At 53.5% G+C, this 26,091-nt stretch overlaps 1 long non-coding RNA gene across 1 annotated transcript in view; it reads left to right on the forward strand.

The window, feature by feature from the left end:
* LOC142289851 (uncharacterized) overlaps positions 1-26,091 on the forward strand; it is a 136,422-nt gene that overhangs the window by 46,039 nt on the left and 64,292 nt on the right. Inside the window, exon 3 of the long non-coding RNA XR_012750174.1 lies at positions 7,876-7,942. This is a non-coding gene — a long non-coding RNA (uncharacterized LOC142289851). The remainder of the gene's footprint in view (positions 1-7,875; positions 7,943-26,091) is intronic.

The following is a 26,091-nucleotide window of genomic DNA, read 5'->3' on the forward strand; positions in this document are numbered from 1 at the left end:
TGTCTTCATCTCACGGAGCGCTTACCTTTCCCCTCCTGGCTGCTGCGTCCTCGCCACCTCCATGGCTTTGCGTTGCCTTTAGCAGAGTGATGAGATTGCAAAGTGATAATCTCATCACACTGCTGAACATTGGGCCACGAGATGGCACAATGGCACAATGCTCTGCTCCACTGACCTTGCCTCCTCCACATGGCTAATTTGCATGTGATGCCCCTGAAGTGCTTTGCATACAAATTAGCCACTGTAGTGACCAAAGCAAAACGGCCGGGCCCCTCTACTGTGACGAGGGTCCTGTAAAGAGGGGAGCCTGGGGCTTAATAAAACTAAGGAATTACCCCAGTCCCCCCTCTTCACCATATACCAGTCATGGTTGTCATGCCCTGGTTTTGAGGTACTGTGAAAAACTCCAGCTGTGACCGCACATAAACTCAATGACGTCACAGCTGCGGCTCAGTCAGTCTCTGCCTGCAGCCACAACGGGCGGTCATGTTTTGTGCCTGTTCGCTATGACTTCAGGATGTAGCAGAGCTTTGTCAGACCTGTGTGTTTTGGGAATTAATAAAGGGGTGAAAGAGTGGTGTTTAATCTTTTATTTCAAATAAAGGATTTTTTCTACAGGATTAGTAATGGGGGGAGGAGGGTCTCATAGACCCTACTCATTACTATTCTAGAGCTTATTGGCATCTGTGAGCTGTCATTAACCCTTTTATATTAACCGAATTGCCACATCACCAGGGCAATCTGGATGAGCCTGGATTGTCCCATCTAATGGATGTTACATTTCTGTGTGGCTGCAGGCTGCTATTTTTAGGCTAGGGGGCCCAATAACCATGGGTCTCCCAAGCTTAATAACACCAGCCCGCAGCTGTCGGCTTTATCTTGGTGAGTATCAAAATTGAGGTGGAAGGGGGCTGCATGCCGGATTTAATTTATTTAAATAATTAAAAAAAAACAAAACACAACCCGCCTAGGGTCCCTCTTATTTTGATAACACAGCCAAGATAAGCACACGGCTGGGGGCTGCAGCCTGTAGCCTTATGCTTTATCTGTGCTGGGTGTTATAATATGGGGGAACCCTACGCATGACAGCGCGATCAAAATGGTTAACAGGCGCAAGTCACCCTCACTTGTTAGCTGCACATGTGGACTGATCTGATTAGAACATGTCGACTGATCCCCGTGTCAAAGGGAGGGAGGCAACCTACGATGTCTATATACATCCTAGGTCGTTAAGGGGCTTTCCAATGAACAATGTCAATTTTAAAATTTTATTTAAATCTGTGGATCTTGGCATAGTAAATTCCATAATTGGATATTTAAAAAAAAATTCCTGTACTGAGATTATTATGATTTCCTACTATGCTGTGTAATGGATGTGTCTGACTGAGCAGGGATATGGTCTGATCATACCACAGCTCCTGAGCAGGGGAGGACAGAAATCAAGAGTATTCAGACAGCACAACAGAGGATCATAGCTGATTCTGTTTGTGATGCAAACCATTTCCCTGTGTGGAGTGGGGTTTGTTTTTTTTGTTTTGTTTTGTTTTTTTTTCTTTCTTTTTACATAAAATCGCAAATATTTTTTTTTTTATGCTGTAATGTCTGTATACATTAAGTTATAATTAAGTTATAAGTTCCCCCCTGGTCCAGGAGATGTGGTATGATCAGATTTTCTTCAGCGCTCTATTGGGAGACCCAGACGATTGGGGTATAGCTACTGCCCTCTGGAGGCCACACAAAGCACTACATCAAAAGTGCAAGGCCCCTCCCCCTCTGGCTATACCCCCCCCGTGATATCACGGGTTCTCCAGTTTTAGCTTTGTGTGCGAAGGAGGTCAGACATTCCATGCATAGCTCCACAGATTTTAGTCAGCAGTAGCTGCTGGCTATTTCGGATGGAAGAAAAGAGGACACATATAGTGTCCCCAGCATGCTCCCTTCTCACCCCTGGATGGTGTTGTAAGGTTGAGGTACCTATTGCTGGTACAGGGCTGGAGCCTGACATGCTGTTTTCCTTCCACATCCCCTTGTAGGGCTCTGTGGAAGTGGGATCCTGCCGGCCTCTCAGCTCTGACGCCGGGCTCCATCCACAGACCCATTAGAACCTGATGGATTCGGAGCAGGAGTACGATCAGGGACAGGCCCTGCATCATACAGGTACTCTGTGTCCCCGGCAGGCACAGACACACTCCGGGCTGGCTGGGTGTTGTAGTGCGCCGGGGACCGCAACGTTGGAGTTACTGTCCCTACAGATTACTGGGGGATTTTTTGTGTATGGGAACGCAGCGCCGACCCCCTCTGGACCGGGCGGCGCTGCTGTGACTTGTGGTGCGCCGGGGATCCGCCGTCCGCGCTTTTACGGCGGCGGCGGTTATAAATTGAGTCCCCGGCTTTTTGGGCCTAGGACGCCGGCAGCTCCGATTCGTTCCCGCCCCCACCCTGTCATTCAGGGTAGGGGAGAGACGCTGTTCGCTAGCAGCGACGAGGGCTGGAGCCTGATTTACATGCTCCAGCCCTCACACTAGGCACAGAGGGAAGCAGGCTTCCCGCTCTTAGCCAGGAACGCCCAGGGCCCGCCCCCCTTCCTCTCAGGACGCCGGCAGCCATTACATGCAGTCTGGCTGGAGGAAGGACGCAAGGCTCTGGGAGACCTGGACTAGGGGCTATCTGGCGACCACACACCCGCTTTTTAAGCGGGCGGTAAGCGATTTTTCTGTGCTGGTCCCTCTAGTGCCTCACGGTGTATTGGTGTACTGTGTACAGATATATAGATATTGTTTTTCTTGCACTGTGAGGTCGCTTCTGGCTGCTCTCCCAGATCACTCTGTGGAAGCAGCAACATGCCATCCTCAAAACGCAAGGCTGCCAAGGCCAGGGCTGTGTGTACTGCGTGTGCTGCATGTGGGGCTAATCTACCAGCAGGCTCCCATTGTGTGCAATGCTCCGACCCGGTGCTGCTTCGCCAGCCGGAGTCAGGAGAGGTAGTGACCCAGGCTGAGACGCCTGTAAGTCCTGCCCCGGTGACAGGGACAGACTTTGCAGTTTTTGCTGATAATATGTCTCTGTCTATGGCAAAAATCCTTGAAACCTTGCAATCTATGCATGGGGCTCAGTCTTTGGGCACGGCGAGGCCTCTGTCCTCAGGTCCCCCTCACTTGGAATTAATCCAGCCCACAGGGGGGTCCCCGGCTTCACAGGCCGAGGATTATGACTCAGATGATAGCCCCAGCCACCCTAAGCGAGCTCGCTGGGAAAGACCCTCGACGTCATCACATTGCTCAGGGTCTCAGCGCAATCAGTCTCCCGGTGATGTGTCTGATGAGAGTGATCAGGAATCCATTCCTGGAACCCCTCTCAACCTGGATACCCCTGATGGGGACGCCATGGTAAACGACCTTATCTCAGCCATCAATAGGCTGTTGGATATTTCTCCCCCAGCCCCTTCAGCAGAAGAGGCAGCGGCAGAGCAGGAGAAGTTTCGTTTCCTTTATCCCAAGCGTAAATTGAGTGCTTTCTTGGATCACTCTGACTTCAGAGAATCAATCCAGAAGCACGACGCTCACCCAGAAAGGCGTTTCTCTAAACGATCTAAAGATACGCGTTTCCCTTTCCCCCCTGAGGTGGTCAAGCGCTGGACACAGTGTCCAAAGGTAGACCCCCCGATTTCCAAACTCGCAGCTAGGTCCATAGTTGCAGTGGAGGATGGCGCTTCACTTAAAGATGCCAATGACAGACAGATGGACCTTTGGTTAAAATCTGTCTATGAAGCTATCGGCGCGTCGTTTGCTCCGGCATTCGCAGCCGTATGGGCACTCCAGGCTATTTCAGCTGGCTTAGCAAAAGTGGATGCTATCATACATCCAGCAGTGCCGCAAGTGGCGCATCTTACCACGCAGATGTCGGCGTTTGCGTCTTACGCTATCAATGCGGTCCTAGAATCTACCAGTCGCACCTCAATGGCGTCCGCCAATTCGGTAGTTTTGCGCAGAGCCTTGTGGTTAAAGGACTGGAAAGCAGATGCTGGTTCCAAAAAATGTTTAACCAGTTTGCCTTTATCTAGAGATAGACTGTTTGGCGAGCCATTGGCTGATATCATTAAGCAGTCCAAGGGTAAAGACTCCTCTTTACCCCAGCCCAGAACAACCAAACCTCAGCAGAAAAAGTGGCAGCAGAGGTTTCAGTCCTTTCGAGGTTCGGGCAAGACACCATTTACCTCGTACAAAGGGACTCAGAGGACGCAAAGAAACTCAGATTCGTGGCGGGCTCACACGCGCCCCAAGAAAGCAAATGGAGGTACCGCTTCCAAAGCGGCTACCTCATGACTTCCAGCCCCCTCCCTCCGCATCGCCGGTCGGGGGCAGGCTCTCCCGCTTTTCCGGCATTTGGATGTCACAGGTCAAAGACCGGTGGGTGACGGACATTTTGTCTCGCGGGTACAGAATCGAGTTCAATTCTCGTCCTCCAGCTCGGTTCTTCAGAACCTCCCCACATCCAGACCGAGCAGATGCTCTGCTGCAGGCGGTGGACTCCCTAAGAGCGGAAGGAGTGGTGATCAGAGTGCTACGCAAGATCAGATCCGAGTGCAGCCGCATCATACTCGTCGCTCCAGACTGGCCGAGGAGGTCGTGGTATCCGGATCTGTGGCATCTCACGATCGGTCGACCGTGGTCACTGCCAGACCGACCAGACTTACTGTCCCAAGGGCCGTTTTTCCATCAGAATTCTGCGGCCCTGAACCTGACTGTGTGGCCATTGAGTCCTGGATCCTAGCATCGGCAGGATTATCTCAAGGAGTCGTTGCCACAATGAGACAAGCTAGAAAGTCGAATTCGGCTAAGATCTACCACAGAACGTGGAAGATTTTCTTATCCTGGTGCTCTGCTCAGGGAGTGTCTCCCTGGCCATTTGCATTGCCCAAGTTTCTTTCCTTCCTGCAATCGGGGTTAGAAAAGGGCTTGTCGCTCAGCTCCCTTAAAGGGCAAGTTTCGGCACTATCCGTGTTTTTTCAGAAGCGTCTAGCACGTCTTCCTAAGGTGCGCACGTTCCTGCAGGGGGTCTGTCATATTGTGCCCCCGTACAGGCGGCCGTTAGATCCATGGGATCTGAACAGGGTACTAGTTGCTCTCCAGAAGCCGCCTTTCGAGCCTCTGAAGGAAGTTTCCTTTTCTCGCCTGTCACAGAAAGTGGCGTTTCTTGTTGCGATCACATCGCTTCGGCGAGTGTCGGAGCTGGCAGCTCTGTCATCCAAGGCTCCCTTCCTGGTGTTCCATCAGGACAAGGTAGTGCTGCGCCCCATTCCGGAGTTTCTCCCTAAGGTCGTATCCTCGTTTCATCTTAATCAGGATATATCCCTGCCTTCCTTTTGTCCTCATCCGGTTCACCGGTATGAAAAGGACTTACGTTTGCTAGATCTGGTGAGAGCACTCAGAATCTACATTTCCCGCACGGCGCCCATGCGCCGTGCCGATGCACTTTTTGTCCTTGTCGCTGGTCCGCGCAAGGGGTTGCAGGCTTCTAAAGCCACCCTGGCTCGATGGATCAAAGAACCAATTCTAGAGGCCTACCGTTCTGCGGGGCTTCCGGTTCCTTCAGGGCTAAAAGCCCACTCAACCAGAGCCGTGGGTGCGTCCTGGGCATTTCGACACCAGGCTTCGGCTCAACAGGTGTGCCAGGCAGCTACCTGGTCCAGTCTGCACACTTTCACCAAGCATTATCAGGTGCATACCTATGCTTCGGCGGATGCCAGCTTAGGTAGAAGAGTCCTGCAGGCGGCAGTGACATCCCCGTAGGGGAGGGCTGTTTTGCAGCTCTAACATGAGGTATTTCTTTACCCACCCAGGGACAGCTTTTGGACGTCCCAATCGTCTGGGTCTCCCAATAGAGCGCTGAAGAAGAAGGGAATTTTGTTACTTACCGTAAATTCCTTTTCTTCTAGCTCTTATTGGGAGACCCAGCACCCACCCTGTTGTCCTTCGGGATGTTTTTTTGTTGTTTGCGGGTACACATGTTGTTCATGTTGAACGGTTTTTCAGTTCTCCGATGTTATTCGGAGTTAATTTGTTTAAACCAGTTATTGGCTTCCTCCTTCTTGCTTTGGCACTAAAACTGGAGAACCCGTGATATCACGGGGGGGGTATAGCCAGAGGGGGAGGGGCCTTGCACTTTTGATGTAGTGCTTTGTGTGGCCTCCAGAGGGCAGTAGCTATACCCCAATCGTCTGGGTCTCCCAATAAGAGCTAGAAGAAAAGGAATTTACGGTAAGTAACAAAATTCCCTTCTTGTCAGTGTACGGTCAGACACAGCCATTACACAGTACATGGCAGGGACACATTTATGAGATTACCTCAACACAGGAACATTTTATGTATTTATTTTTAAAACACATTCAACTGTGGAACTTATTATTCCTAGATTTATTGATTAAAATGAACTTTGTTCGTGAGAAAACCTCTTTTTAAAGGCATCAGTCAGTAGGTTTTTGCAATGTAAGCTGAAGACAGCACGCTGCAAGGGTTACAGCATAGAATTCAAGGATTCGTGTCTTGTCATGTTCCGTCCCATTGTTTATTTGCTTAAGGCCCCGTTACACGGGACGATATATCGTGCGATTGCAAAAGCGATCGCAACCGTCATTTGTGCGTCATGGGCAATTAGTTGCCCGTAGCGCACAAAGTCGGTAACACTCGTCACACGTACTTACCTCCCGGACAACGTGTCTGTGGGCGGCGAACATCCTCTTTCTGATGGGGGAGGGACGTTCGGCGTCACAGCGACGTCACACAGCGGCCGGCCAATAGAAGCGGAGGGGCAGAGATGAGCGGGACATAACATCCCACCCACCTCCTTCCTTCCGCATAGCCGGCGAGACGCAGGTAAGGAGATGTTCGTCGTTCCCGGGGTGTCACACGTAGCGATGTGTGCTGCCTCGGGAACGATGAACAAACGACGCACAGAAGGAGGGACGATATTATGAAAATGAACGACGTGTCAACGAGCAACGATAAGGTGAGTATTTTTGCTCGTTCACAGTCGTTCGGTGGTGTCACACGCTACGATATCTCTAAAGATGTCGAATGTGCGTCACGAATTTTGTGACCCCCAACGACATATCGTTAGATATATCGTCCCGTGTAACGGGGCCTTTAAACATCAGGATTGATTGTTGCTCGGACCACACTGTCATGCACGTGGCAGTCTGCACTTCCCCTCTTCTGACTGAGCATTGACTTTCAAGATGTCAATCTCTATAGAGTCTGGTATGAGCGGGGGCAGCTTTCTCAGCTCAGCTACATGGCTAAATCTAAAATTTGCACCCAATAATCTAATTGGTATATTGTTGGATTCAGGGTGTCTGCTATCTCATCTGAGAGCAGCATGATGTAGACAAAAAGCTGCTGACAGATTTTAATTGGGGTCCTGGTGCTGAGACCCCCACAGATCACGAATACTGCACAGTGGAACTATTCACTACTCTCCTCATAGACTGACGACTGCTTCCCTAGAATCCTCTTCAGTCTGGGAGGAGAGACTGAGACTGTTCCTCAGTTTTAGTGATCACTGGAGGTCTCTGTACCACAACCCAAAGCAAACATGACTTCCCTGTGGTTGCCCTTTTAAAGGGATTGTTTGTGCCATGTCCCCTAAGTTATGGTGTTGTTTTGGTAAAGTTTGGGTAACTCAAAGATTCCTTTTATTAATTTGGGACTTAAAACCTTTTATGCTTATGACCAACTCTACAGCCTTCTGTGCTGGAGCTAGATAATGCACATTCTGCCCATCTGTTCTATACTGGTTTTCACTGAATGTCATATCTGATAATGAGTGTTATGCCACTTACATACAATGTTAATTTGTTCTTATGTTTCCTAAATTTAGTACGACCGACCCTTTGAGGATGATATTGTTGTGAGCATGGAAGATCTGGCTTATGACACCCCCAGAGGTAAGCAAAGTTTTTGTGCTTTAAAAAAAATAAATAAATGAAAAAAAGTTTTATTTTGGGGGGGTCCAATTTCATCTTTACCATTTTTCACTATGTTTATAATTGATGCAACATTTATTGATATGTAATAACATTATTGGATTGCATTTTAATGGGAACCTGTCACCAGAACGTTCGCTATTAAACTAAAAGAATCCTCTTCTGCAGCTCCTGGGCTGCATTCTAGAAAGGTTCATCTTGCTACTGGCCCCCCTTTCATACCTAATAACAACTTTATAAAATATTACCTTTTGCTATGGTAATGAGGTTTGCTGGCCCCGTGGGCGGGCTGTATTTTACCTGTTATCCCACCTCCTGCCACTGTTTGCCGTCCCCCAGTGTTCATTTACATAGATGAGGCCGCCGCCCTCATGTTCCGCACAGTACTCCTGGAGTCTCACGCATGCGCAGCAGGACTGAGCACTGTTTTCAAATCGCGAGCGCCGTTGATGTTATTGCGCAGGCTCGAGATTATAGGTGGGTACTTGGATGACGCTGGTGATGACATTCACAGCGCCGCCCATAATCTCGCGCCTGCACAATCACATCACCGGCGCTCGCGATTTGAAAACAGTGTTCAGTCCCGCGATAGTGCCACTGCGCATGCGCGAGACTCCAGGAGCACTGTGCGGAACATGAGGGCGGCGGCCTCATCTATGGAAATGAACACTGGGGGACGGCAAACAGCAGCAGGAGGGGAAATAACAGACAAAATACAACCCGCCCACGGGGCCAGCAAACCTCATTACCATAGCAAAAAGGTAATTTCTCTATCGCTTTCATTGGGGGACACAGGACCATGGGTGTATGTTGCTGTGACTAGGAGGCTGACACTAAGTAGAGATAAAAAAAAGTTAGCTCCTCCCTAGCAGTGTACACCCTGAACCGGAGGCGGATCTATGCCAGTTTTTTGCTTAGTGTTGTAGGAGGCTGAAGTGGGCCCATATCTCTGTGGGCCAACCTCAGCCTAGGCTATTCCTTTTTTTCCTTTTTTTTTTTTTTGTGCTATACGGCGCCGCTCAGCCTTTTCATCTTTCTAGGTTTTTTGTCTCTTCTGCAGGGTTAAAGTCCCCGCATCAGAAAGAACCCTCGCCTTCTCCTCCCCTCCGGGTACCGTCCCCAGGGTTGTCTGAGGCTCGAGACGCCAGGCCCTATCCCCCTCCTGCCCCATGGTACCGCCCCAGGGGCTGCTTGGGGTCGAACATTTTTATTTTTTGTAAGGGCACACTCCCCGTCGGCCCCTATGGTACCGTCCCAAGGGGTGCTTCTGGTGGAGGCGGCAAGGAATCTCTGCTACCCAGTACCCGATGTCAGGATCGCAGGCTGCAGCGCAGGAGCGCTCACAGCACCAGGCCTCCCCCAGCGTTCTTCCTTCTACCCTGGGCCCAGGCAGTGGATTTCTTCATGCAGCGCAGGAGCGCTCTGCAGCGTTCCCCAAGCTCCCCAGCGCTTCCCCCCTGGTGTCTCCCAGAGGCAGACTGGACTCACCGGCAGCCGCAGCATCAGAGGATGGGGCCGTGGATCAGAGCGACGCCGCCAGGACGCAGGTGGGATCTTCTCCGCGCGCAGCGCTGCGCTCCCGGCGGCCGCTCAGTAATTTAGCCCCCGGCTTCGGGCCTACCTCAGGCTGGAGCGACCGCCCCCCTGTTTGCGCGCGCGCTTTTCCGGCCAACCCCCCCCCCTCTCCTTCTGCCCGGAGACAGCCAGCTCAGTCCTGCAGCACGCCCCCCATTCCTCCCAGCGTCCCCTACGATGCAGGATCCATGGGGAGGATCACAGCTGCAGCGCAGGAGCGCTCAGCAAATCCAGGCTTCCCCAGCGTTTACTTCTTCCCTGGGCCCAGGCAGGGGATCGTGGTGACCACAGCGCAGGAGCGCTCGGCAGTTCTCCCCAGGCACCTTTCCGGCAGGCAGGATGGGGCCGAGGATCACAGCGACGCCGGCACAACGCAGGTAAGACTCCTCTGCGCTGCGCTCCCGGCAGGCCGCCCACTACTCTAGCCTCCTGTTTCGGCCTGCCTCAGGCCTTCAGTCCTCCGCCTCCCCGTTTGCGCGCGCGTCTTTTCTTTGTCGCTCCATTGGGAGACCCAGACAATTGGGTGTATAGGCTATGCCTCCGGAGGCCGCACAAAGTATTACACTAAAAGTGTAAAGCCCCTCCCCTTCTGCCTATACACCCCCCGTGCTCCCACGGGCTCCTCAGTTTTTATGCTTTGTGCGAAGGAGGCAGACATGCACGCACAGCTCCATAGATTGGTCAGCAGCAGCTGCTGACTATGTCGGATGGAAGAAAAGTGGGCCCATATAGGGCCCCCAGCATGCTCCCTTCTCACCCCACTCTTGTCGGCGGTGTTGTTAAGGTTGAGGTATCCATTGCGGGTACGGAGGCTGGAGCCCACATGCTGTTTTCCTTCCCCATCCCCCTTAGGGCTCTGGGTGAAGTGGGATCCTATCGGTCTCCAGGCACTGAGACCGTGCTTCATCCACAACTCCTGGGAGCCTGCTGGATAGGAGCCGGGTATCGTTCAGGGACATGGCCCTGCTACTTGGAGGTACTCTGTGTCCCCGTGGGGACCGAGCACAGCAACACTCCAGCATTGCTGGGTGTGCTAGTGCACTGGGGACCGCGGCGCTGACCGGGTTAAATGTGCCATTACACACTCAGCGTCGCTGAGTGTGTTTATGTAGGGGGACTACCGCGCTGACCGCCGCCGCCATGTTTAACACTGAGGCGCGGCTGGGACTTGTAGTGCGCCGGGGACTTCCGCGCGGCCGCGCTTTTACGGCGGCCGCGCTTATTACTCGAGTCCCCGGCTTTTGCGGCCTAGTCTTTCTTCCTCCCGCCCACAGCCCTGACAAGCAGGGGAAGGGCGGGACGCTGTACAGACGAGCAGCAATGAGGGCTGGAGAATGCTTTGCATACTCCACCCCCCTCACTGTGCACTGTGGGGCACCAGTTCCCGCACTTTCTGGGTCACGCCCACGGCTCCCTCCTCTCCTCAGGACGCTGGCAGCCATTCCTGTCAGCTCCTCGGACGCTGCAGAGGGGGACAAATTCTGGGAGACCCAGGCAGGGATTCTGGTGGCCTCACAACCGCTTTAAGCGGGTGGTAAGCAGCACCTGTGGTGCTAGCCCCATTGTGCAGAAGTGTAATTATATGTTTATGGTATATACTTTACACTGTATAGTGCACAGTTGTTTTCTGGCTATATATCCCTATTGTGTTGCTCAGGGAAGACAATAGCATGGCGCCCACAAAAGGCAGGGGTGCCAAAACACAGGCTTACTATGCTGCCTGCGCCGCATGTACGACGCCGCTACCGGCAGGTTCCACTGACCCTCATTGTGTGCACTGCTCGGCCCCTACTGCACTTGCTCAGCCGGAGCCTCTGCTAAGAGGGGCCCAGGGGGAGCCACCTGCTGACACTCTCCAGGTGACAGGGACGGAGTTTGCAGTCTTTACGGATAAACTCTCTGAAACTATGGCTAAGATACTAGAAGCCTTGCAGTCCAGACCGGTATCTCAGCACAGGGACTCTGTTGAATCATTGTTCCCTGGCCCCCCTCAGTTGGACCAACAATGTCCCCCCGGGGTATCTCATAGATCCCAGGCTGGGGGCTCTGACACGGACCCCAGACCGATTAAGCGAGCTCGCTTGGAGATTCCCTCGACATCATCATATTGTTCAGGGTCTCAGCGGGGGAATCTCTGGTTGATGACGCGGAGACAGCTGATCAGGATTCTGATCCTGGGGCCGCTCTCAATCTTGATACTTCGGACGGGGACGCCATAGTGAACGATCTTATTGCGTCCATCAATCGAATGTTGGATATTTCTCCCTCAGCTCCTCCGGTGGAGGAGTCAGCTTCTCAGCAGGAGAAATTCCGTTTCAGGTTTCCCAAGCGTACACCGAGTATGTTTCTGGACCACTCTGATTTCAGAGAGGCAGTCCAGAATCACCATGATTGTCCAGATAAGCGTTTTTCTAAGCGCCTTATGGATACACGTTATCCCTTTCCCCCTGACGTGGTCAAAGGTTGGACTCAGTGTCCCAAGGTGGATCCTCCAATCTCCAGACTGGCGGCTAGATCCATACTTGCAGTGGAAGATGGGGCTTCACTTAAAGATGCCACTGACAGGCAGATGGAGCTCTGGTTGAAATCCATCTATGAAGCTATCGGCGCTTCTTTTGCCCCAGCATTCGCAGCCGTATGGGCGCTACAAGCTATATCAGCAGGTCAAGCGCAAATTGACGCAGCCACACGCACTTCCGCGCCGCAGGTGGCGTCCATAACCGCTCAGACGTCGGCAATGGCGTCTTACGCTATTAATGCTGTCCTGGACTCTGCGAGCCGTACGGCGGTTGCATCCGCCAATTCGGTGGTACTCCGCAGGGCCTTGTGGCTACGGGAATGGAAGGCAGATTCTGCTTCCAAAAAGCGCTTAACTAGTTTGCCAATTTCTGGCGACCGATTGTTTGGCGAGCGTTTGGATGAAATCATCAAACAATCCAAGGGGAAGGATACATCCTTACCCCAGCCCAAACCGAACATACCCCAACAGAGGAGGGGGCAGTCGAGGTTTCGGTCCTTTCGGGGCGCGGGCAGGTCCCAATTCCCCTCGTCCAAAAGGCCTCAGAAAGATCAAAGGAACTCTGATTCATGGCGGTCTAAGTCACGTCCTAAAAAGACCACCGGAGGTGCCGCTACCAAAGCGGCTTCCTCATGACTTTCGGCCTCCGCAATCTGCATCCTCGGTCGGTGGCAGGCTCTCCCGCTTTTGCGACACCTGGCTGCCACTGGTAAAAGACCGCTGGGTGAGAGACATTCTGTCTCACGGTTACAAGATAGAGTTCACCTCTCGTCCCCCGACTCGATTCTTCAGGTCATCCCCGCCTCCCGAGCGAGCCGAGGCTCTTCTGCAGGCGCTGGGCACTCTGAAGGCAGAAGGAGTGGTGGTCCCTGTTCCTCTTCAGCAACAGGGTCACGGTTTTTACTCCAACCTGTTTGTGGTCCCAAAGAAGGACGGGTCTTTCCGTCCTGTCCTGGACCTGAAACTGCTCAACAAACACGTAAAGACCAGGCGGTTCCGGATGGAATCCCTCCGCTCCGTCATCGCCTCAATGTCCCAAGGAGATTTCCTTGCATCGATCGATATCAAAGATGCTTATCTCCACGTACCGATTGCTCCAGAGCACCAGCGCTTCTTGCGCTTCGCCATAGGAGACGAACGCCTGCAGTTCGTGGCACTGCCGTTCGGCCTGGCAACAGCCCCACGGGTTTTCACCAAGGTTATGGCTACTGTAGTAGCGGTCCTCCACTCTCAGGGTCACTCGGTGATCCCTTACTTGGACGATCTCCTGATCAAGGCACCCTCTCAAGAGGCATGCCAACACAGCCTCACCGCTACTCTGGAGACTCTCCAGAGTTTCGGGTGGATCATCAATTTTCCAAAGTCAAATCTGACACCGGCCCAATCGCTGACATATCTTGGCATGGAGTTTCATACCCTCTCAGCGATAGTGAAGCTTCCGCTGATCAAGCAGCGGTCGCTACAGAAGGGGGTACAATCTCTCCTTCAAGGTCAGGCACACCCCTTGAGGCGCCTCATGCACTTCCTGGGGAAGATGGTGGCAGCAATGGAGGAAGTCCCTTTCGCGCAGTTTCACCTGCGTCCTCTTCAATGGGACATCCTTCGCAAATGGGACAGGAAGCCGACGTCCCTCGACAGGAACGTCTCTCTCTCTCAGGCGACCAAAGCTTCCCTTCGGTGGTGGCTTCTTCCCACTTCATTATCGAAGGGGAAATCCTTCCTACCCCCATCCTGGGAGGTGGTCACGACGGACGCGAGTCTGTCAGGGTGGGGAGCGTTTTTTCTCCACCACAGGGCTCAGGGTACGTGGACCCGGCAAGAGTCCTCACTTCAGATCAATGTTCTGGAAATACGGGCAGTGTACCTTGCCCTGAAAGCGTTCCAGCAGTGGCTGGAAGGCAAGCAGATCCGAATTCAGTCGGACAATTCCACAGCGGTGGCATACATCAACCACCAAGGCGGCACACGCAGTCGGCAAGCCTTCCAGGAAGTCCGGCGGATCTTGATGTGGGTGGAAGCCACGGCCTCCACCATCTCTGCAGTTCACATCCCGGGCGTGGAAAACTGGGAAGCAGATTATCTCAGTCGCCAGGGCATGGACGCAGGGGAATGGTCCCTTCACCCGGATGTGTTTCAGGAGATCTGTTGCCGCTGGGGGGTGCCGGACGTCGACCTCATGGCGTCCCGGCACAACAACAAGGTACCGACGTTCATGGCACGGTCTCAAGATCCCAGAGCTATGGCGGCAGACGCCTTAGTTCAGGATTGGTCGCAGTTTCAGCTCCCTTATGTGTTTCCTCCGCTGGCACTGTTGCCCAGAGTGTTACGCAAGATCAGGGCCGACTGCCGCCGCGTCATCCTCGTCGCTCCAGACTGGCCGAGGAGGTCGTGGTACCCGGATCTGTGGCATCTCACGGTCGGCCAACCGTGGGCACTACCAGACCGACCAGACTTGCTGTCTCAAGGGCCGTTTTTCCATCTGAATTCTGCGGCCCTCAACCTGACTGTGTGGCCATTGAGTCCTGGATCCTAGCGTCTTCAGGATTATCTCAAGAGGTCATTGCCACTATGAGACAGGCTAGGAAACCAACGTCCGCCAAGATCTACCACAGGACGTGGAAAATTTTCCTGTCATGGTGCTCTGCTCAGAGTTTTTCTCCCTGGCCTTTTGCCTTGCCCACTTTTCTGTCCTTCCTTCAATCTGGACTGGAAAAGGGTTTGTCGCTTGGCTCCCTTAAGGGACAAGTCTCAGCGCTCTCTGTGTTTTTCCAGAAGCGCCTAGCCAGACTTCCACAGGTACGCACGTTCCTGCAGGGGGTTTGTCACATCGTTCCTCCTTACAAGCGGCCGTTAGAACCCTGGGATCTGAACAGGGTGCTGATGGCTCTTCAGAAACCACCATTCGAGCCAATGAGGGATATTTCTCTCTCACGCCTTTCGCAGAAAGTGGTTTTCCTAGTAGCAGTCACCTCTCTTCGGAGAGTGTCTGAGCTAGCAGTGTTGTTGTGCAAAGCCCCTTTCCTGGTGTTTCACCAGGACAAGGTGGTTCTGCGTCCGGTTCCGGAATTTCTCCCCAAGGTGGTATCCCCCTTTCATCTCAATCAGGATATCTCCTTACCCTCTTTTCTTCGGCGCTCCATTGGGAGACCCAGACGATTGGGTGTATAGCACTGCCTCCGGAGGCCACACAAAGCATTACACTAAAAAGTGTAAGGCCCCTCCCCTTCTGGCTATACACCCCCAGTGGGATCACTGGCTGCTCAGTTTTCAAGCTTTGTGCGAAGGAGGTCAGACATCCACGCATAGCTCCACTGTTTAGTCAGCAGTAGCTGCTGACTACGTCGGATGGAAGAAAAGAGGGCCCATACTAGGGCCCCCAGCATGCTCCCTTCTCACCCCAGTATATTGGTGGTGTTTGTTAAGGTTGAGGTACCCATTGTGGGTACGGAGGCTGGAGCCCACATGCTGCTTTCCTTCCACATCCCCCTGAGGGGCTCTGAGGAAGTGGGATCTTACCGGCCCCCAAGCCCTGAGGCCGGGCTCCATCCGCAGACCCGTAGAACCTGCTGGATACGGAGCTGGGTACCGTTCAGGGACAAGGCCCTGCAACATTCAGGTACTCTGTGTCCCCGTATGTACAGGCCGCGCACATTCCAGACTTGCTGGGTGTGCTAGTGCGCCGGGGACAGTAGCGCTGCGCGCTGGGGTTACAGTCTCTGCAGTTTCTCTGAGGGACTTTATGTGTTGGGGACTGCCGCGCCGGCCGCCCCTGGAGCGGCGGCGCGGCTGAGACTTGTAGTGCGCCGGGGACTTAGCGCCGACCGTGCTTTTACGACGGCGGCGCTTATAAATCTAGTCCCCGGCTTTTGCGGCCTAGCTCCGCTTCGTTCCCGCCCCCACCCTGTCAATCAGGGCAAGGGAGAGACGCTGTACGATAGTCAGCGCAGAGGGCTGGAGTCTTTTTTACATACTCCAGCCCCCTCACTGAGCACAGTGGGACGCCAGTTCCCGCTCTTTGTCTGCAGCACGCCCAGGGCCCGCCCCTCTCCACAGGACGCCGGCAGCCATTCCTACATGCAGTCTGGCTGGAGAACGGACACAGGCTCTGGGAGACCCAGACAAGGGATTTCTGGCGACCACACACCCGCGTTAAGCGGGCGGTAAGCAGCACATTAGTGCTGGCCCCACTAGTGCCACAGTGTTATATTGGTGTATTTTTTTCTCTATACCATATATATAGATATATTGCACTGTAAGGTCGCTTCTTGGCTGTATACCCTATATTGCTCTGAGGAGTCGACAACATGTCATCCGCAAAACGCAAGGGTGCCAAGACACAGGCTGTATATGCTGCTTGTGCCGCTTGTGGGGCTGATTTACCGGCAGGTTCCAAAGACCCCCATTGTGTGCAATGTTCGGTCCCTGTGCCACTTCGTCAGCCGGAGTCTATGGTGGTAGTGGCCCAGGCAGAGTCACCGGTGAACCCTGTCCCGGTGACGGGGACAGAGTTTGCAGTTTTTGCTGACAGGATGTCTGTCACTATGACAAAAATCCTAGAGACCTTGCAGGCCAGGCCAGTTACTCAGTCCATGGACACTGCTGCGTCAATGTTCCCAGGTCCCCCTCAGTTGGAGTTAATCCGTGCTTCAGGGGGGTCCCAGGCATCTCAGGCTGAAGGCTCTGACTCAGATGACAGTCCCAGGCAGCCTAAGCGAGCTCGCTGGGAGAGACCCTCCACGTCATCACGTGGATCAGGGTCTCAGCGAGAAGAGTCTCTGCGGGATGAGACAGAGGAGGGTGATCAGGAGTCTAATCCTGAGACCGCTCTCAATCTCGATACTCCTGATGGTGACGCCATGGTAAATGACCTTATAGCGGCCATCAATAGACTGTTGGATATTTCTCCCCCAGCCCCTTCAGCAGAAGAGGCAGCTGCACAGCAGGAGAAGTTCCATTTCAGGTATCCCAAGCGTAAACTGAGTACTTTTCTGGACCACGCTGACTTCAGAGAATAAACACCATGCTTATCCAGACAAGCGTTTCTCCAAACGTCTTAAGGATACACGTTATCCCTTTCCCCCTGACGTGGTCAAACGCTGGACCCAGTGTCCAAAGGTGGATCCCCCAATCTCCAGGCTTGCGGCTAGATCCATAGTTGCAGTGGAGGATGGGGCTTCACTTAAGGATGCCAATGACAGACAGATGGACCTTTGGTTGAAATCTGTCTATGAAGCTATCGGCGCGTCGTTTGCTCCAGCATTCGCGGCCGTGTGGGCACTCCAAGCCATTTCAGCTGGTCTGGCACAGGTGGACTCTATCATACGTCCAGCAGTGCCGCAAGTGGAGTCCTTAATTTCGCAAATGTCTGCGTTTGCGACCTATGCTATCAACGCTGTCCTGGACTCTACGAGCCGTACCTCAATGGCGTCGGCCAACTCGGTGGTTTTGCGCAGAGCCTTGTGGTTAAAAGAATGGAAAGCGGATTCTGCTTCCAAAAAATGTTTAACCAGCTTGCCACTATCTGTAGACAGACTGTTTGGTGAGCAATTGGCTGAAATCATTAAACAGTCCAAGGGTAAAGACTCCTCCTTACCCCAGCCCAGATCAAGCAAACCTCAACAAAAGAGGTGGCAGTCGAGGTTTCGGTCCTTTCGAGGCTCAGGCAAGGCCCAATTCTCCTCGTCCAAAGGGACTCAGAAGGAGCAAAGGGGCTCAGATTCCTGGCGGACTCACTCACGCCCCAAGAAAGCAACCGGAGGAACCGCTTCCAAGGCGGCTGCCTCATGACTTTCGGCCTCCTCCCTCCGCATCCTCGGTCGGTGGCAGGCTCTCCCGCTTTGGCGACATTTGGCTGCCACAGGTCAAAGACCGGTGGGTAACAGACATTTTGTCTCACGGGTACAGGATAGAGTTCAATTCTCGTCCTCCGCCTCGGTTCTTCAGAACTTCCCCACATCCCGACCGAGCAGATGCCCTTCTGCAGGCGGTGGGCTCTCTAAGAGCAGAAGGAGTGGTGATCCCTGTTCCTCCTCAGGAACAACGGCAAGGTTTTTACTCCAATCTCTTCGTGGTTCCAAAAAAGGACGGCTCGTTCCGTCCTGTTCTGGACCTAAAGCTGCTCAACAAGCATGTGAACGCCAGGCGGTTCCGATGGAATCCCTCCGCTCCGTCATTGCCTCAATGTCTCAAGGAGATTTCCTCGCATCAATAGACATCAAAGATGCTTATTTCCACGTGCCGATTGCTACGGAGCACCAACGTTTTCTACGTTTTGTGATAGGAGACGAACATCTCCAGTTCGTAGCTCTGCCATTTGGTCTGGCGACAGCCCCACGGGTTTTCACCAAGGTCATGGCGGCAGTGGTAGCAGTCTTGCACTCCCAGGGACACTCGGTGATCCCTTACTTGGACGATCTACTGGTCAAAGCACCCTCTCAAGAGGCATGCCAACACAGCCTGAATGTTGCGCTGGAGACTCTCCAGACTTTCGGGTGGATCATCAACTTTTCAAAGTCAACTCTGTCACCGACTCAATCACTAACGTATCTTGGCATGGAGTTTCATACTCTCTCAGCGATAGTGAAGCTTCCGCTGGACAAGCAGCGGTCACTACAGACAGGGGTACAGTCTCTCCTTCATGGTCAGTCGCACTCCTTAAGGCGCCTCATGCACTTCCTAGGGAAGATGGTGGCAGCAATGGAGGCAGTCCCGTTTGCACAGTTTCATCTGCGCCCACTTCAATGGGACATTCTCCGCCAATTGGACGGGAAGTCTACTTCCCTGGACAGGAAAGTCTCCCTTTCCCAGACGGCCAAGGACTCTCTGCAATGGTGGCTTCTTCCCAACTCATTATCACAGGGAAGATCATTCCTGCCCCCATCCTGGGCAGTGGTCACGACAGACGCGAGCCTGTCAGGGTGGGGAGCAGTTTTTCTCCACCACAGGGCTCAAGGGACGTGGACTCAGCAGGAGTCCACCCTTCAGATCAATGTTCTGGAAATCAGGGCAGTGTATCTAGCCCTACTAGCCTTCCAGCAGTGGCTGGAAGGAAAGCAGATCCGAATTCAGTCGGACAACTCCACAGCGGTGGCATACATCAACCACCAGGGAGGGACACGCAGTCGGCAAGCCTTCCAGGAAGTCCGGCGGATTCTATTGTGGGTGGAGGACAGAGCATCCACCATATCAGCGGTTCACATCCCGGGCGTAGAAAACTGGGAAGCAGACTTCCTCAGTCGCCAGGGTATGGACGCAGGGGAATGGTCCCTTCACCCGGACGTGTTTCAGGAAATCTGTCGCCGCTGGGGGGTGCCGGACGTCGACCTAATGGCGTCACGGCACAACAACAAGGTCCCGACGTTCATGGCACGGTCTCGCGATCAAAGAGCTCTGGCGGCAGACGCCTTAGTGCAAGATTGGTCGCAGTTCCGGCTTCCTTATGTGTTCCCACCTCTGGCGCTCTTGCCCAGAGTGCTACGCAAGATCAGATCCGATTGCAGCCGCGTCATACTCGTCGCCCCAGACTGGCCGAGGAGGTCGTGGTACCCGGATCTGTGGCATCTCACGGTCGGCCAACCGTGGGCACTACCAGACCGACCAGACTTACTGTCCCAAGGGCCGTTTTTCCATCGGAATTCTGCGGCCCTGAACCTGACTGTGTGGCCCTTGAGTCCTGGATCCTAGCGTCTTCAGGATTATCCCAAGGAGTCGTTGCCACCATGAGACAGGCTAGGAAGCCCACTTCTGCTAAGATCTACCACAGAACGTGGAGGATTTTCTTATCCTGGTGCTCTGCACAAGGAGTATCCCCCTGGCCATTCGCGTTACCTACTTTTCTTTCCTTCCTGCAATCTGGATTGGAAAAGGGCTTGTCGCTCGGCTCCCTTAAAGGGCAAGTCTCGGCTCTATCCGTGTTTTTTCAGAAGCGTCTAGCACGACTTTCTCAGGTGCGCACGTTCCTGCAGGGGGTTTGTCATATCGTCCCTCCGTACAGACGGCCGTTAGATCCATGGGATCTAAACAGGGTACTAGTGGCTCTTCAGAAAACGCCTTTCGAGCCTCTGAAGGATGTTTCACTTTCACGACTCTCACAGAAAGTGGCCTTTCTGGTAGCGGTCACGTCTCTTCGGAGAGTGTCTGAGCTAGCAGCGCTGTCGTCCAAGGCTCCCTTCCTGGTTTTCCACCAGGACAAGGTAGTGCTGCGCCCCATTCAGGAGTTTCTCCCTAAGGTGGTATCCTCTTTTCATCTTAATCAGGATATTTCCTTACCTTCCTTTTATCCTCATCCACTTCATCGGTATGAAAAGGATTTGCATTTGCTAGATCTGGTGAGAGCACTCAGAATCTACATTTCCCGCACGGCGCCCCTGCGCCGCTCGGATGCACTCTTTGTCCTTGTCGCTGGTAAGCGCAAAGGGTCGCAGGCTTCAAAAGCCACCCTGGCTCGATGGATCAAAGAACCAATTCTTGAAGCCTACCGTTCTGCTGGGCTTCCGGTTCCATCAGGGCTGAAGGCCCACTCTACCAGAGCCGTGGGTGCGTCCTGGGCATTACGACACCAGGCTACGGCTCAACAGGTGTGCCAGGCAGCTACCTGGTCGAGTCTGCACACTTTCACCAAACATTATCAGGTGCATACCTATGCTTCGGCGGACGCCAGCCTAGGTAGAAGAGTCCTGCAGGCGGCAGTTACCTCCCCGTAGGGGAAAGCTGTCTTTGCAGCTCTAACATGAGGTATTTCTTTACCCACCCAGGGACTGCTTTTGGACGTCCCAATCGTCTTGGGTCTCCCAATGGAGCGCCGAAGAAGAAGGGAATTTTGTTACTTACCGTAAATTCCTTTTCTTCTAGCTCCTATTGGGAGACCCAGCACCCGCCCTGTTGTCCTTCGGGATTGTTGGTTTTGTTCGGGTACACATGTTGTTCATGTTGAACGGTTTTCAGTTCTCCGATGTTACTTCGGAGTGAATTTGTTTAAACCAGTTATTGGCTTTCCTCCTTCTTGCTTTAGCACTAAAACTGAGCAGCCAGTGATCCCACTGGGGGTGTATAGCCAGAAGGGGAGGGGCCTTACACTTTTTAGTGTAATGCTTTGTGTGGCCTCCGGAGGCAGTGCTATACACCCAATCGTCTGGGTCTCCCAATAGGAGCTAGAAGAAAAGGAATTTACGGTAAGTAACAAAATTCCCTTCTTTGTCCTCATCCAGTTCACCAATGTGAAAAGGATTTGCACTTGTTAGATCTGGTGAGAGCACTCAGACTCTACATTTCTCGTACGGCGCCCCTGCGCCGCTCGGATGCACTCTTTGTCCCTTGTCGCTGGCCAGCGTAAAGGGTTACAGGCTTCCAAATCAACCCTGGCTCGGTGGATCAAGGAGCCAATTCTCGAAGCTTACCGTTCTGCTGGGCTTCCGGTTCCCTCAGGGCTGAAGGCCCATTCTACCAGAGCCGTGGGCGCGTCCTGGGCTTTGAGGCACCAGGCTACGGCTCAGCAGGTGTGTCAGGCGGCTACCTGGTCGAGCCTGCACACTTTCACGAAACACTATCAGGTGCATACCTATGCTTCGGCGGATGCCAGCCTAGGTAGACGAGTCCTTCAGGCGGCGGTTGCCCACCTGTAGGAAGGGGCCGTTTTCCGGCTCTATTACGAGGTATTAATTTACCCACCCAGGGACTGCTTTTGGACGTCCCAATTGTCTGGGTCTCCCAATGGAGCGACAAAGAAGAAGGGAATTTTGTTTACTTACCGTAAATTCCTTTTCTTCTAGCTCCAATTGGGAGACCCAGCACCCGCCCCTGTTTTTTTGTGTACACATGTTGTTCATGTTGAATGGTTTCAGTTCTCCGATATTCCTTCGGATTGAATTTACTTTTAAACCAGTTTATAATTTTTTTCCTCCTTCTTGCTTTTGCACCAAAACTGAGGAGCCCGTGGGAGCACGGGGGGGGTGTATAGGCAGAAGGGTAGGGGCTTTACACTTTTAGTGTAATACTTTGTGCGGCCTCCGGAGGCATAGCCTATACACCCAATTGTCTGGGTCTCCCAATTGGAGCTAGAAGAAAAGGAATTTACGGTAAGTAAACAAAATTCCCTTCTTTTTCCCAAGCTGTACCCCTGCATTTCCTGCCCGGTCCCAAGCCAGCCTGCCCCCCCCTACTGTAAAAAAAAAAAAATGAATGAAGGGCTGCGTTTTTTCTCCACCAATGCTGTCCCTGCAGTTTCTGAGACCTCTGCTGACCTTAACCCTAGCCTCTCCATCCAAACCGGGGCCCCTTTATAGTTTCTTATGCATGCACAGCCTGCTAGGTAAATTCCTCCCAAGCCAGGCTACGCCCCCCGCTCGGCTTGCACCCCAAACCATCCTGTCACCTCCAGCACCCGAGCTCCGCTGCGCTCCCTTACCCCGAGTGGTAGACCCCCTATCCCAGTCTGTGGACTCTCTGCCAAGGGCGTCTATGACCATCGCGCAGGCGTTGCAGTCGCTCCCTACACCCGGGACATGCTCCCCCGGTCCAGCTGGCTCTGGACTATAGTCGGTCTGATCCAGACCCTACTACTGGAGCGCAGAAGGGGACCGGCTGGGCCTCCTCTCAACCCCTCCCGGAGATCTCTATCACCTCCAGGCCCCGAGTGCTCCTCGTCTCCGCGACCGGCCGACCTTTTCTCAGGAGAAGAGTCGGATGCAGCCTCGATGCTGATTCCAGATCAGAGGGCTGATGTCAGAGGTAGGGTGGATAGTCCGGTCAAAGTGGTAAGTCATACACAAAAGCCCCAGATGGGCTCCGTGACTACCCAGTGCTTGCATGTCTCCTTCTAACTGGTTAAACGGGCACACAGGCAATTCGGTAACCATTCAGACTTTGCTGAAATTCTATACAAGTACAGACGACAACCGGTCAAGATATTCAACAATGGTAGGTCGTTTGATTTACTTTTCCGCTTCCCTGAGGCTCCCAGGAAGTAATGGGCAGGCTCGCCTATGGTCGTCCTTAGTTGTTTTTCCGTCTGTCATCTTCCAGTACTATCTTCCCCGCACGGGGCATCGCTCCAAGACGCCACGGATCGAAACACCGAGAGAGTTGCCTGTTCAGTTTTTTCTTCAGACGTCAGGCACGGTTCCCCTACCGCCTTCGCCGCCATCCGGCTGGCAGCATCCATGATGTCCTGGGACGATAACCTCCACAACGGTCTTCGCGCGGGATCGAGCAATCCGAAGTTCACAACATGGCTACACAGATTGCTCTAGTGGATGAGTACATACTCATCGCAGCTCTGTCAGCAACCAACTGCGCACTGCAGGCGGCTAGCAGCACGGAGGGCCATCTGTCGGGCGATCTGGCTCAGCCTGGTATGCGGACGCGGCTTCTAGGATATCACTTACAGCCCTCCCCTTTACAAAAGGTCGTCTGTTTGGGGAATGGCTGGATCAGATTATCGACGAGATCACAGGAGCTTCGGTTCCACACACACAAGAAAACCAGGTCCCCGCAGAGGAACAGGAAGATTCTGTCCCTCAATACATACCTTTTCGGGCATGTCTCAGCCACGCCAGCCGTCAAAGACGACGTCCGGATCACAGCGCTATCCCGCTAGATGACTCTTGTCTTCGTGCGCGGGCGCAGACCTGGTGGAGGTGGGGGCGCTTGTATCATCTCAATCAAGTCTGGCGGACTTGGATCACGGACGCCTGGGTCGGAGAGATGCTGGTCGCAGGGCACACAATAGAGTTGTTCAGCAAGTCTATCGTCGGACATACGGGGCACACCTAATTTGCCAACAGAACAGATGTTTCCTGCGTTTCGCAATAGCAGACGATCATTTTTGGTGATTCCGTACCTGGACGCCTTGCCGATCAGGGGTTCTTCTTTTTGGCGACTGTCTCCTAAGTGTTCAGGTCACCATCGATATCCTGTCCCGACTCGGCTAGCTCATCAATCGGAAGAAGCCCTCTCTGACCCCGGCCAGCAGGATTACCTGTATAGGCATGGAGTTCGATACCATCCAAGGATGCGTGTCCCTCCAAAGAGACCTCCAGATCCTCCGTCACTCCAAGCTGGAGAGTCCTCAGTCGGATGGTGGCGGCAATAGAGGCGGTTCCGTTTACCGCTTCCACCTTCGTCTCCTGCAGCTGACTTGGTCGAACAGATGGGACAATTCTCTATTCACCTTGAATCGCAGGATCCAATTGTCTCCGGGAACCCGCCGCTCGCTTCTATGGTGGGCCAGCGGCCCTCATCGGTCCAGAGGAATGTTCTTCATACCAGTACACTGGCAGGCAGTCACCACGCTGACTGGGGAGCGGTGTTCCGAACCACACGGCTCACGGTCGGTGGTCCTCCCAGGAGAGCCGTCTGCCTATCAATTTTTTTTAGGGATCAGAGTTTTTTCTCCGAGCCCTACAGATTTTTCAGCTTTTCATACAAGAATCGCCATCCAGGATCCAGTCGCACATCACCTGGGCGGAACAAGGAGCGTCATGGCGATGACATAGGTGAATAAGATCTTACAGTGGGCATGACCTCACCTCTCCAGAATTTGTCCGCAATCATTTTTCCGCCGTGGAGAATTGGACAGCAGACAATATCAGCAAGGTCTGGCGGCAGGCGAATGACCCCTCAACAGAGAGGCTTTCGAATGGATCTGCCTAAGATGAGGTATTCCAAATGTGGACCTGATGCCCTCTCGATTCAACAATCAAGTCACACAGGTCATCTCCCTTTACCACGACCGGCAAGTGCCAGGAGTCGACGCTTGCATACCTCCGGGGAATCAGGTTTCCCTTCATCCTTCTTCCGCTTCCACTGATCCCAAGAGTCCGCAGGAAACTCAGGGGGGTATTCCAGTGTCTCTCATTGCTATGGATTGACCCAGGCAAGCGTTGTTCGCAGAGCTCACGCAGCTTATCAGACACCCCATGGTAGCTTCCAGATCGTCTGAACTTCCTGTCGTAAAGTCCTCTTTCTTTGTCGCTCCATTGGGAGACCCAGACAATTGGGTGTATAGCTTCTGCCTCCGGAGGGCACACAAAGTATTACACTTTAAAAAGTGTAACCCCTTCCCCTCTGCCTATACACCCTCCCGTGCATCACGGGCTCCTCAGTTTTATGCTTTGTGTGGAAGGAGGCACACATCCACTCAGCTTCTCATTTTAGTTATATCGGTTGGAAGAAAAGTGGGCTCCCACGGGGCCCCCGGCATGTTCCCTTCTCACCCCACTATGTCGGCGGTGCTGTTAAGGTTGAGGTACCCATTGCGGGTACAAAGGCAGGAGCCTCATGCCGTCTCCTTCACCATCCCTTAGTGGCTCTGGGAGAAGTGGGATCCTGAGCGGTCATCCAGTCACTGGGACCGTGCTCCCTCCGCAGCCCCTGGGGGAATCTGTCGGACAGGAGTTTGTTGATCCTCAGGGATCGGGCCCTGCATCACTAAGGTACTCTGTACTCCCATGGGGGATGTGCATGGAGCGCCTACATCCCGGACGCTGCAGCAGCTGCTTATTTGTGACGGCCGGCGGACTTCCGCGCCGACCGCGCCTGTTTGTCGGCCGCGGTGTTAAATTTAGTCCCCGGCTTCAATTGCGGCCTAGTAGCAAAACTCCCGCCCCCAGGCCTGTCTATCAGGGATAAGGGCGGGACTGCCGACCTGACGTCGGCTGTGAGGGCCAGGGCATCCTGTATGTTCCTCCCCCCCCTCACTGATCACTGTGGGGACTCCAGATTCCCGCACTTTTCTAACGCCGCCCACGGCTTCTCTCCTCCCCTGAGAGCTCCGGCAGCCATTTCTTTGGCACTCTGCCTGTGGAAGATTTCCTGGAAAGAGCTCTGCAACGCTGGGAGACCTAAGGCAGGGAATCTGGAGGACACACACTCCGCTTTTTAGCGGTCGGTAAGCCACACCGGTCACCCGGTGCTGGTCCCCTTAGGGTGCCGGAATAGATACTATATATATTTATATATTTCTGTTCGGTCGGGCTGTATACCCTTCCCATATACCCTCAGTGATCACTCTCCTAGGAGA

This window comes from Anomaloglossus baeobatrachus, chromosome 2 (genome assembly GCF_048569485.1).
Source record: "Anomaloglossus baeobatrachus isolate aAnoBae1 chromosome 2, aAnoBae1.hap1, whole genome shotgun sequence".
Classification (NCBI taxonomy): Eukaryota; Metazoa; Chordata; class Amphibia; order Anura; family Aromobatidae; genus Anomaloglossus; species Anomaloglossus baeobatrachus.